Raw genomic sequence first — 12592 nt, forward strand, 5'->3', positions numbered from 1 at the left:
CTCGCTCTCTGTCCCTCTCGCTCTCTCTCCCTCTCGCTCTCTCTCCCTCTCGCTCTCTCTCCCTCTCGCTCTCTCTCCCTCTCGCTCTCTCTCCCTCTCGCTCTCTCTCCCTCTCGCTCTCTGTCCCTCTCGCTCTCTGTCCCTCTCGCTCTCTGTCCCTCTCGCTCTCTGTCCCTCTCGCTCTCTGCCCCTCTCGCTCTCTGCCCCTCTCGCTCTCTGCCCCTCTCGCTCTCTGCCCCTCTCGCTCTCTGCCCCTCTCGCTCTCTGCCCCTCTCGCTCTCTGCCCCTCTCGCTCTCTGCCCCTCTCGCTCTCTGCCCCTCTCGCTCTCTGCCCCTCTCGCTCTCTGCCCCTCTCGCTCTCTGCCCCTCTCGCTCTCTGCCCCTCTCGCTCTCTGCCCCTCTCGCTCTCTGCCCCTCTCGCTCTCTGCCCCTCTCGCTCTCTGCCCCTCTCGCTCTCTGCCCCTCTCGCTCTCTGCCCCTCTCGCTCTCTGCCCCTCTCGCTCTCTGCCCCTCTCGCTCTCTGCCCCTCTCGCTCTCTGCCCCTCTCGCTCTCTGCCCCTCTCGCTCTCTGCCCCTCTCGCTCTCTGCCCCTCTCGCTCTCTGCCCCTCTCGCTCTCTGCCCCTCTCGCTCTCTGCCCCTCTCGCTCTCTGCCCCTCTCGCTCTCTGCCCCTCTCGCTCTCTGCCCCTCTCGCTCTCTGCCCCTCTCGCTCTCTGCCCCTCTCGCTCTCTGCCCCTCTCGCTCTCTGCCCCTCTCGCTCTCTGCCCCTCTCGCTCTCTGCCCCTCTCGCTCTCTGCCCCTCTCGCTCTCTGCCCCTCTCGCTCTCTGCCCCTCTCGCTCTCTGCCCCTCTCGCTCTCTGCCCCTCTCGCTCTCTGCCCCTCTCGCTCTCTGCCCCTCTCGCTCTCTGCCCCTCTCGCTCTCTGCCCCTCTCGCTCTCTGCCCCTCTCGCTCTCTGCCCCTCTCGCTCTCTGCCCCTCTCGCTCTCTGCCCCTCTCGCTCTCTGCCCCTCTCGCTCTCTGCCCCTCTCGCTCTCTGCCCCTCTCGCTCTCTGCCCCTCTCGCTCTCTGCCCCTCTCGCTCTCTGCCCCTCTCGCTCTCTGCCCCTCTCGCTCTCTGCCCCTCTCGCTCTCTGCCCCTCTCGCTCTCTGCCCCTCTCGCTCTCTGCCCCTCTCGCTCTCTGCCCCTCTCGCTCTCTGCCCCTCTCGCTCTCTGCCCCTCTCGCTCTCTGCCCCTCTCGCTCTCTGCCCCTCTCGCTCTCTGCCCCTCTCGCTCTCTGCCCCTCTCGCTCTCTGCCCCTCTCGCTCTCTGCCCCTCTCGCTCTCTGCCCCTCTCGCTCTCTGCCCCTCTCGCTCTCTGCCCCTCTCGCTCTCTGCCCCTCTCGCTCTCTGCCCCTCTCGCTCTCTCTCTGTCTCTCTGTGTCTCTCTGTTTCTCTCTGTGTCTCTCTGTGTCTCTCTGTGTCTCTCTGTGTCCCTCTGTCCCTCTCTGTCCCTCTCTGTCCCTCTCTGTCTCTCTCTGTCTCTCTCTGTCTCTCTCTGTCTCTCTCTGTCTCTCTCTGTCTCTCTCTGTCTCTCTCTGTCTTTCTCTCTGTCTCTCTGTCTCTCTTTCTTTCTGTCTCTCTCTCTTTCTCTCTCTCTCTTTCTCTCTTTTTCCTCCCATAGAGGGCAGAGTCTTGTGTAGGTCCAGACTGGGTGTCAGGTTCCCTTCCCTGAAGGACATTAGTGAACCAGTTGGGGTTGTACATCAATCCAGCGGCTTTCATGGTCACTTTTTCCAAGTGTCAACCAATAAATTACCAGATTCATTCAGCTCCATTTCACAACCTGCCTTTGTGTTTTTGTGGGTTCTCTCACACACTCTTTTTCTGTTTTAAATCAATTTCACAGGGTTTTAGAAGGGGAGGAATTGCAGCCGTGAAATGCAAAGCAAATGTCAGATCAGGATCTGAAGGAGTCTCCCAATTTATCGTAACTCATATATCACCGGATTTTGAACATGAAAGGAAAAAGCAGCGATCACAGTGGGAAGAAACTGTACACGTGTTCTGTGTGTGGACGAGGTTTCAGCCGATCATCGGGCCTGTCAAGACACAAGTGCAGTCACACTGGGAAGAAACCATGTAAATATGGGGACTGTGGAAAGGGATTGAATTATCCAGTTGAGCTGGAAACACATTCACGCAGTCACATCCTGGAGAGGCCGTTCACCTGCTCTGTGTGTGGGAGGGGATTCACTCAATCATCCGACCTGCTGAGACATCAGCAAGTTCACACTGGGGAGAGGCCGTTCACCTGCACAGAGTGTGGGAAGGGATTCACTACTTCATCCAACCTGCTGATACACCAGCGGGTTCATACTGGGGAGAGGCCGTATGCCTGCTGTGAGTGTGGGAAAGGATTCACTCATTTATCCGGCCTTCTAGCACACCAGCGAGTTCACACCGGGGAGAGGCCGTTCACCTGCACAGAGTGTGGGAAAAGATTCACTACTTCACCCAACCTGCTGTCACACCAGCGAGTTCACACTGGGGAGAGGCCGTTCACCTGCACAGAGTGTGGGAAGGGATTCACTAAATCATCCGACCTTCTGAAACACCAGCGAGTTCACACTGGGGAGAGGCCGTATGCCTGCTCTGAGTGTGGGAAGGAATTCACTCAGTCGTCCAGCCTTCTGACACACCAGCGAGTTCACACTGGGGAGAGGCCATTCACCTGCTCAGAGTGTGGGAAGGGATTCACTACTTCACCCAACCTGCTTAGACATCAGCGAGTTCACACTGGAGAGAGGCCGTTCACCTGCTCAGAGTGTGGGAAGGGATTCACTACTTCATCCGACCTTCTGAAACACCAACGAGTTCACACTGGGGAGAGGCCGTTCACCTGCTCAGAGTGTGGGAAGGAATTCACTCAGTCATCCAGCCTTCTGACACACCAGCGAGTTCACACTGGGGAGAGGCCATTCACCTGCTCAGAGTGTGGGAAGGGATTCACTACTTCATCCAGCCTTCTGAAACACCAGCGAGTTCACAAGTAACTCAGGGATGAGAAATTTTCGCCAAATAACGGATTTCTGACATTGGGGTTTTGGAAATCCACCAGGGGCTTCTCCCTTTCTGACCTTAACCAAAAGACAGCCTTTTTCAAAAAAAAAATTGGAATTGTCAGTTTTGATTTTCTCTTTAAAGCCGTCCAACCACAAAGCTGCCCGGAAGTCTTTTTACCTGTTTTTCAGTCATCTTTATTTTTTATAATCTTCCACCTCGGTGGAAATGAACTTCAACCAGGAAAGCAAGTGGATTGAACGACAAACTCCTTCACAACTTCAGTGTTGTCAGTCTTCTGCAAATGGCCAAAAAGGATGTGTGTGTGTATACACAGACCAATTCCCAATGTTTGTTTTTACCTTCATGGGATATCTTAGCAGAGACCACCTGAGAACATGAACATATATATACAGAGTGCTGCCTTTCTCCAAGCCAACACAATAGTTATGATTTTCAGCTCACCTTGCTGTTAAATGCAGCTGCCACTGGACCAATTGATGCAGTAGAACAGGAGCCAGAAGTGTTCATCACTGTTGGGATATACAGCTGTCCATTGGACCTGCTGCATTGTCACAGGGCCATTACCAAACTTTTGAGCCTGATATGGGGATGATGCAACAGAACCTCAAACTTGTTACTGTAGAGGTTGTCATCGGCTGTTCCTCGACTCGAGGATGACGTCTATTCCAGGTCGCGAGTTTCTGCCATGGGTCTTCAGGTCACTGAACAGGCCAATTCTCGACCTCAGATCTTTGGTCACATGGGGCAGGACGTCCCACCAGGTAGTGGGACCCGGAGTGCAGGATTTGCTTCCTAGAGGTACAACACTAGTCTCATTACTTTTCCACTGTCACTAGCAAGATCTGGTACAATTTTTACATTGCATAATATTTGGACCCTTTGAAGAGGAAAACCACATTTTTAATTAGTTTTCATTAAGATTACAATGAGATCTGCATTGCAAACAAGATTATTTTAGTTTAGAATCTTTATAATGTGACTATTTTAAATTATAAAATCTACCATGAGTCATGATATTTAAAAACAAGCATTCTATCTTTAGAGGCACATTTGCTAAAGTTAATAAGGTTATTTTCCTCCTTTGTTCTTGGAGGTAAATAATTGTCTAAAGGAAAATTGGGTCAGGATTATCACATGCTTCTAACAGAATGTAGGTGATATTCCTGTCCATTGAAGTTTATGGACAGTAAATTGGACAGGCTGTATAACTGGTATACAATCCTCCCTACCTGGTTTTGCTCTCTGCTTCGTTCAGGTGATTGTGTGTGTCATCATAGAATCATGGAAAGTTTATGGCACAGAAAGAGGCCACTTGGCCCATCGTGTCTGTGCTGGCCGTAAAACGATCCACCCATTCTAATCCCACCTTCCAGCATTTGGTCTGTAGCCCTGCAGATTGCTGCACTTGAGGTCCATATCCAGACTCCTTTTGAATGAGTTGAGGGATTCTGCCTCAACTATCCTTTCAGGCAGTGAGTTCCAGACCCTCACCCACCCTCTGGGTGAAAAAATGTTTCCTCATCTCTCCTCTAATTTTTCTACCAATCGCTTTAAATCTATGCCCCCTCGTCACTGACCCCTCTGCTAAGGTAAATAGGCCCTTGACCTCCACTCTATCCAGGCGCCTCACAATTTTGTACATTTCAATCAGATCTCCCCTCAGCCTTCTCTGTTCCAAGGAGCTTATTCAAGGAGCAGCTACTGCGTGTCCTTGATAAGTATGTACCTGTGAGGCAGGGAGGAAGTTGTCGAGCGAGGGAGCCGTGGTTTACTAAAGAAGTTGAAGCGCTTGTCAAGAGGAAGAAGAAGGCTTATGTTAGGATGAGACGTGAAGGCTCAGTTAGGGCGCTTGAGAGTTACAAGCTAGCCAGGAAGGATCTAAAGGGAGAGCTAAGAAGAGCAAGGAGAGGACGCGAGAAGTCATTGGCGGATAGGATCAAGGAAAACCCGAAGGCTTTCTATAGGTATATCAGGAATAAAAGAATGACTAGAGTTAGATTAGGGCCAATCAAGGATAGTAGTGGGAAGTTGTGTGTGGAATTGGAGGAGATAGGGGAAGCATTAAATGAATATTTTTCGTCAGTATTTACAGTAGAGAAAGAAAATGTTTTCGAGGAGAATACTGAGATTCAGACTACTAGGCTAGATGGGATTGAGGTTCACAAGGAGGAGGTGTTAGCAATTTTGGAAAGTGTGAAAATAGATAAGTCCCCTGGGCCAGATGGGATTTATCCTAAGATTCTCTGGGAAGCCAGGGAGGAGATTGCAGAGCCTTTGACCTTGATCTTTATGTCGTCATTGTCGACAGGAATAGTGCCGGAAGACTGGAGGATTGCAAATGTTGTCCCCTTGTTCCAGAAGGGGAGTAGAGACAGCCCTGGTAATTATAGATCTGTGAGCCTTACTTCGGTTGTGGGTAAAATGTTGGAAAAGGTTATAAGAGACAGGATTTATAATCATCTTGAAAAGAATAAGTACATTAGAGATAGTCAGCACGGTTTTGTGAAGGGTAGGTCGTGCCTCACAAACCTTATTGAGTTTTTCGAGAAGGTGACCAAACAGGTGGATGAGGGTAAAGCAGTGGATGTGGTGTATATGGATTTCAGTAAGGCGTTTGATAAGGTTCCCCACGGTAGGCTATTGCAGAAAATACGGAAGTATGGGGTTGAAGGTGATTTAGAGCTTTGGATCAGAAATTGGCTAGCTGAAAGAAGACAGAGGGTGGTGGTTGATGGCAAATGTTCATCCTGGAGTTTAGTTACTAGTGGTGTACCGCAAGGATCTGTTTTGGGGCCACTGCTGTTTGTCATTTTTATAAATGACCTGGAAGAGGGTGTAGAAGGGTGGGTTAGTAAATTTGCGGATGACACGAAGGTCGGTGGAGTTGTGGATAGTGCCGAAGGATGTTGTAGGGTACAGAGGGACATAGATAGGCTGCAGAGCTGGGCTGAGAGATGGCAAATGGAGTTTAATGCGGAAAAGTGTGAGGTGATTCACTTTGGAAGGAGTAACAGGAATGCAGAGTACTGGGCTAATGGGAAGATTCTTGGTAGTGTAGATGAACAGAGAGATCTTGGTGTCCAGGTACATAAATCCCTGAAAGTTGCTATCCAGGTTAATAGGGCTGTTAAGAAGGCATATGGTGTGTTAGCTTTTATTAGTAGGGGGATCGAGTTTCGGAGCCACGAGGTCATGCTGCAGCTGTACAAAACTCTGGTGAGACCGCACCTGGAGTATTGCGTGCAGTTCTGGTCACCGCATTATTGGAAGGATGTGGAAGCTTTGGAAAGGGTGCAGAGGAGATTTACTAGGATGTTGCCTGGTATGGAGGGAAGGTCTTACGAGGAAAGGCTGAGGGACTTGAGGTTGTTTTCGTTGGAGAGAAGGAGGAGGAGAGGTGACTTAATAGAGACATATAAGATAATCAGAGGGTTAGATAGGGTGGATAGTGAGAGTCTTTTTCCTCGGATGGTGATGGCAAACATGAGGGGACATAGCTTTAAGTTGAGGGGTGATAGATATAGGACAGATGTCAGAGGTAGTTTCTTTACTCAGAGAGTAGTAGGGGCATGGAACGCCCTGCCTGCAACAGTAGTAGACTCGCCAACTTTAAGGGCATTTAAGTGGTCATTGGATAGACATATGGATGAAAATGGAATAGTGTAGGTCAGATGGTTTCACAGGTCGGCGCAACATCGAGGGCCAAAGGGCCTGTACTGCGCTGTAATGTTCTAATCTAATCTAATAAAGAACAACCCCAGCCTATCCAATCTTTCCTCATAGCTGCATTTTTCCAGTCCTGGCAACATCCTCGTAAATCTCCTCTGTACCCTCTCTAGTGCAATTACATCCTTTCTGTAATGAGGTGACCAGAACTGCACACAAGTTGTGGCCTAACTAATGATTTATACAGTTCCAGCATAATCTCCCTGCTCTTGTATTCTGTACCTCAGCTAATAAAGGAAAGGATTCCATATGCCTTCTTAACCATCTTATCGACCTGTCCTGCTACCTTCAGGGATCTGTGGACATTCACTCCAAGGTCCCTCACTTCCTCTACACTTCTCAGTATTTTCCCATTAATCGTGTATTCCTTTGCCTTGTTTGACCTTCCCAAATGCATCACCTCACACTTCTCCGGGTTGAATTCTATTTGCCACTTTTCTGCCCATCTGACCAGACCATTAATACCTTCCTGCAGCCTACAACTATCCTCCTCACTATCTACCACACGGCCAATCTTTGTGTCGTCTGCAAACTTCTTGATCATGCTCACTACATTTACGTCCAAATCGTTAATATATACCTCAAAAGCAGGGGACCCAGTACTGAGCCCTGTGGAATACCACTGGAAACAGCCCTCCAGTCGCTAAAACAGCCGTCAGCAATTACCCTTTGTTTCCTGCCACTTTTGTATCCCCCTTGCTGCATTTCCCTGGATCCCTTGGGATTTTATTTTTTTCACCAGTCTGCCATGTGGAACCTTGTCAAAAGCTTTGCTAAAATCCATGGAGACCACATCAACTGCACTACCCTCATCTATCTTCCTTGTTATGTCAAAAAACTCAATCAAGTTGTTCAAACAAAATCTTTCCTTAACAAATCTATGCTGACTATCCTTGAATATTCTGTGCTTTTCTAAGTGACAGTTTATCCTGTCTTTCAGAATGGATTTCAATAATTTGCCCACTACTGAGGTTAGACTGACTGGCCTGTAATTACTCGGTCTCTCCCTCGCTCCCTTTTTAAACAGAGGCGAAATGTTAGCAGTTCTCCAGTCCTCTGGCACCACACCTGTATCCAGTGAGAATTGGAAAATGATGGTCAGACCTTCCGCTATTTCCTCTCCTGCTTCTTTTAACAGCCTGGGGTACATTTCACCCAGCCACCCTGGTGATTTATCAACTTTCAAGGATGCTAATCCCATTAATTCTTCCTCTCTCCCTCTGTTTATAACATCCAATACTCTTTCTTAACGACAATATCTACATCGTCCCTCACTTTTGTGAAGACAGACACAAAGTATTCATTAAGAACAATACCAACAGCATCTGCCCCTACACATAGGTCACCATTTTTGGTCCTTTTGGGCCCCATTCTCTCCTTAGTTATCCTCTTACTCTTAATGTCACAGCACAAAGTAAGGACAATGACCCCACTTTGGTTCATGTTTCTGAATTGTCAATGTCTCATATATGTTTACTTTTTATGACTTTATATACCGACTGATTTGATCAAATTGCTTACCGAGGCACCAGAACGTGCCATCTGGTATGCTTATATACATTGCTTTTCATTAAAGTTGACACATCTTCACAGAACATCTTTTACATGAACAAGCTATAAATAGGCAGAAGCAGGACATTGAGAAGATGAAGCTCTGTAAAACCAATTATCAGCTGTCAGGTAAGTCTCATGAAATTGTATTCTGAGACCAGTGTAATTTTTTTCATCACATATACAAACTTGTATGAAATTGCCATGTCTAACCCAGTTTGCTTCAGTAACAGTGCTATAATTACATGATTCCTTGTCAAAAAAATCAGACTTTTTAGTCTTCGGCCACTAATTTTCAGACCTTTTGATCTTTGGCCACTCACCCCCTGTATTTGTTACTTGTTTTGTGAAATACTCTCCCTATTAGTGTCAACTGCTGGATAACTCTGATTACATTTAAATGTGTTTATACATGTTTATAAAGTGTCTGTGTGTCCAGATTTAACTAAGTTGTGATTTGTAACCAATAAATGATGTTTCGGGTATGACTTGTAATCTGGTATCTTGGTGATTTGTCAAGAAAGATTTAATTCACTCACTCAGCAGCTCGAGAGGAACCAGACTGAGGTTTAATGAACATAAGAAATAGGAGCTGGAGGAGGCCATTTGGCCCTTCGAGCCTGTTCTGCCATTCACCAAGATCATGGCTGATCATCTACCTCAACTCCACCTTCCCGCACTATCCCCATATCCCTTAATTCCCTCAGTACCCAAAAATCTATCAATCTCTGTCTTAAATATACTCAACGACTGAGCATCCACTGCTCCCTGGGGAAGACAATTCCAAAGATTCACAACCCTTTCAGTGAAGAAATTTCTCCTCATTTCAGTCCTAAATGTCTGATCCCTTATCCTGAGACTGTGACCCGGTGTTCTAGATTCCCCAGACAGGGGAAACATTTTCTCAGCATCTACCCTGACAAGTCCCTTAAGAATTTATTATGTTTCAGTCAGATCACCTCTCATTCTTCTAAACCCCAGGGAATACAGGCCTAGTCTACTCAATCTCTCCTCATAGGAGGAGACGGAGCACAGCGGGGGTGCTGTAGCATAGTGGGTATGTTACTGAACTAGTAATCCAGAGGCCTGAACTAATGATGCAGAGACATGAATTCAAATCCCACCAGGGAAGTTCAGGGATTTAAACTCAATTAATGAAATAAACCTGGGATTTTAAAAAAAAGCTAGTATCAGCAATGGTGACCAAGAAATTTCCAGATTGTCCTCAAACCCACCTGGTTCACGGATTTTCTTTGGGGAAGGAAATCTGCCGTCCTTACCCGATCTGGCCTATACGTGACTCCAGACCCACAGAAATGTGGTTGACTTAACTGCTGTATGAAACGGCCTAGCAAACCACTCAGTTATATTCAAGGAGGTGGCTCACCACCACCTTCTCAAGGGCAATTAGGAATGGGCAATAAATACTGGCCTTTCCAGCAATACCCACATTCTGTGAATAAATACAACAATCGCCTCATCCCAGGACCCAGATTAGTGAACTTTTATTGCATTCCCTCAAGGGCAAGTATGTCCCTGCTCAGGTAAGGAGACCAAAACTGCACACAGTACTCCAGGTGTGGCCTCACCAATGTCCTGTATAATTGTAGTAAGACTTCTTTACCTTCACACCCCAATCCCTTTGTAGCAAAAGCTAACATACCATTTGCTTTCCTAATTGCTTGCTGTACCTGCATGTTAACTTTCTGTGATTCATGTACGAGGACACCAGGTCCCTCCGAATGTAAACATTTCTCAGTCACAGTTCATGAAAAACAGTGATTTTTAAATTTATTTTTCCTATCGGAGTCGATAATTTCACACTTTGCCACATTATATTCCATCTGCCATGTTCTTGCCCACTCACCAAACCTGTCTATATCCCTCTGCAGTCTGTTTGTGTCCTCCTCACTACTTACTTTCCCACCTAACTCTGCATCATCAGTAAACCTGGATACATTACACTCAGTCCCCTGTTACAGACAGGTAGGAAATGGGGTGACTGGCTTCTACTTTTCACCTCCCGACTGACCACAGATAGTGTTCTTGTTAAAACTGGTGTTTCAGGCCCTGAGTGTTTTAAGGGTCAAATAAACAGACCAATGGTAGGTTTTCTCATAGGTTTAAAGAAAGAAATGTAAAGATTTATCTTTTTCCACAATGACTGAATTGTTTGCAAACTTCACCCACTCCTGCATTCACACACACAAAGAAACATAAAGATAGATTGAAAGGAAAAGGTAAGATGCAGTTAAAGTCCCAAGTGATGTAAGAGTTTTGTGGTTTGCAAAAAACTTGTTGAGTCATCTTGGGAGGAAAGTCTTTTCAAAGGTGCAGGCCTGGATGTTTGTCGTCTTGATCTTGCTGAAGTGTTGCAGATTTCTGGTTTACTTCCACTGGTGGGGAATTCAAAGACATCTTGCAATTTCTCTCTGCCTCAGTTGTTCAAAGTTGGTTTGAAACTGTTTTTGCAGACAGGGCACCTTTGCTCAGCTGGTCAACCTCACAGCTTCTCTGACTGGAAGTATGGCCTTCAGTCTCTATCTCTCTCTTTAAGAAAAAGTCTTATCAGTTTGGTTTGTCATGTGATCAAAGTATTCTCTCCCCTTCAAGGGTTTATACAATGTCTTTGAACGTGCACCATTGTTAAAAATGGGGTTTGAAGATGGCTCATCATGATACCGTGGTGTTAGGTCACACCTATTATTTTGGTTTTGAATCCACAGTCTCCCTCTCTGCCAGGGTCTTTGATAACACAATTGTTGAAGATAGGAGCTGCTTTGCTTTGAATTGCCTGTTTCCCATTTTAATGTCTTCCCAGGGTTGGACCAGATGTGATGATGGGTTTTGGTCTCCAACAACCCAGATGTATTTTGTATTACAGGAGGGGAGTCACCTGACCCCTACCCAATCTTGTCTGCAGCAAGGTGTCCATGTTTTGGAGTTTAACTCACCAGGTCATTTTTTATAGTTCATAACTGCTCCAGTTCACTTCATTTTTCATCCTTGGCTCCTTCTGTGAGTGTATCAGCTGAATCTGGCTGGGTTCAGTTCTACACTCACTGGTTCCTCTCTCTCTCTTCCCCTGAAGGTGCTGACTCTGACTGGGTTCAGTTCTACACTCACTGGTTCCTCTCTCTCTCCTCCCCTGAAGGTGCTGACTCTGACTGGGTTCAGTTCTACACTCACTGGTTCCCCCTCTCTCTCCTCTCCTGAAGGTGTTGACTCTGTCTGTAGGTACGTGCTCTCTCTCTCCCTCCCCCGACACTCTGGCCCTCCCTGTCCATTGTAGCATCTTCCAGTTCTGGTGATGGGCTCTCACTGACCACTCTCCATTTCTCCTTCTTATGCAGATGCTCCCTGAATGTCACCATTTCATATAATCATACAGCAGAGAAGGAGGCCATTCGGTCCATCATGTCTGTGCTGGCTCTCTGAAAGTACTATCCAATTAGTCCCACTCCCCTACACTTTCCCCATAGCATTGGAAAAATTCCCTCTGATGTTTTTATCCAATTCCCTTTTGAAAGTTATTATTGAATCTGCTTCCTCCACCCTTTCAGGCAGTGAATTCCAGATCAGAACAACTCACTGCCTAAAAACATTTCTCCTCACTTCCTCCCACTGGCTTTATTGGTCAATTATTTTAAATCTCTGTCCTCTGGTTACTGACCCTCCTGCCAGTGGAAACAGTGTCTCCCTCTCTACTCAATGAAAATCCCTCATCATTTTGAACATGTCTATTAAATCTCCCCTTAACCTTCTCTGCTCTCAGGAGAACAATCCCAGCTTCTCCAGAGAACTGAAACCCCTCATCCCTGGTATCATTCTAGTAAATCTCCTCAGCAGCCATGGCTCTGATCACACGAACACATCAGTAGGGAATTCTTGGAAACACGACAGATCCTTCTTTATCTGGAGATTAAATGACTGTTGTATAATTGTACCAGCAGTTAACATGCTGAATGTAACCAATGTATTTTCAACTAGAATATTTGAAATGAGTTAATGCTTGCCTTAAAATTATTGACTCAGGACATGTTAAACTTGTGTAAAATTATTACCAAAGACATTTTCAGGTTGGAAATTTAAACCTGCCGTTTCACTTTCAGTCAGGAACAGATCCCAGTTTTACACCAATCTCTGATTTGACAGCACGTTTCCAGCATTCACTGTTGTTCTTCCTGACTCTAAACACTGTTGTAAAGGAGCCTTCTGTTCCGTGCCCAGGAGCTCTGAACCATGGAAGAGAGC

General features: G+C 46.7%; 1 pseudogene; it reads left to right on the top strand.

Moving 5' to 3' along the window:
- Positions 1 to 4461, top strand: part of LOC137348784 (zinc finger protein 585A-like) — a 50120-nt pseudogene extending 45659 nt beyond the window's left edge.
- Positions 4462 to 12592: the final 8131 nt, after the last annotated feature.

This window comes from Heterodontus francisci, chromosome 34 (genome assembly GCF_036365525.1).
Source record: "Heterodontus francisci isolate sHetFra1 chromosome 34, sHetFra1.hap1, whole genome shotgun sequence".
Taxonomy (NCBI): domain Eukaryota; kingdom Metazoa; phylum Chordata; class Chondrichthyes; order Heterodontiformes; family Heterodontidae; genus Heterodontus; species Heterodontus francisci.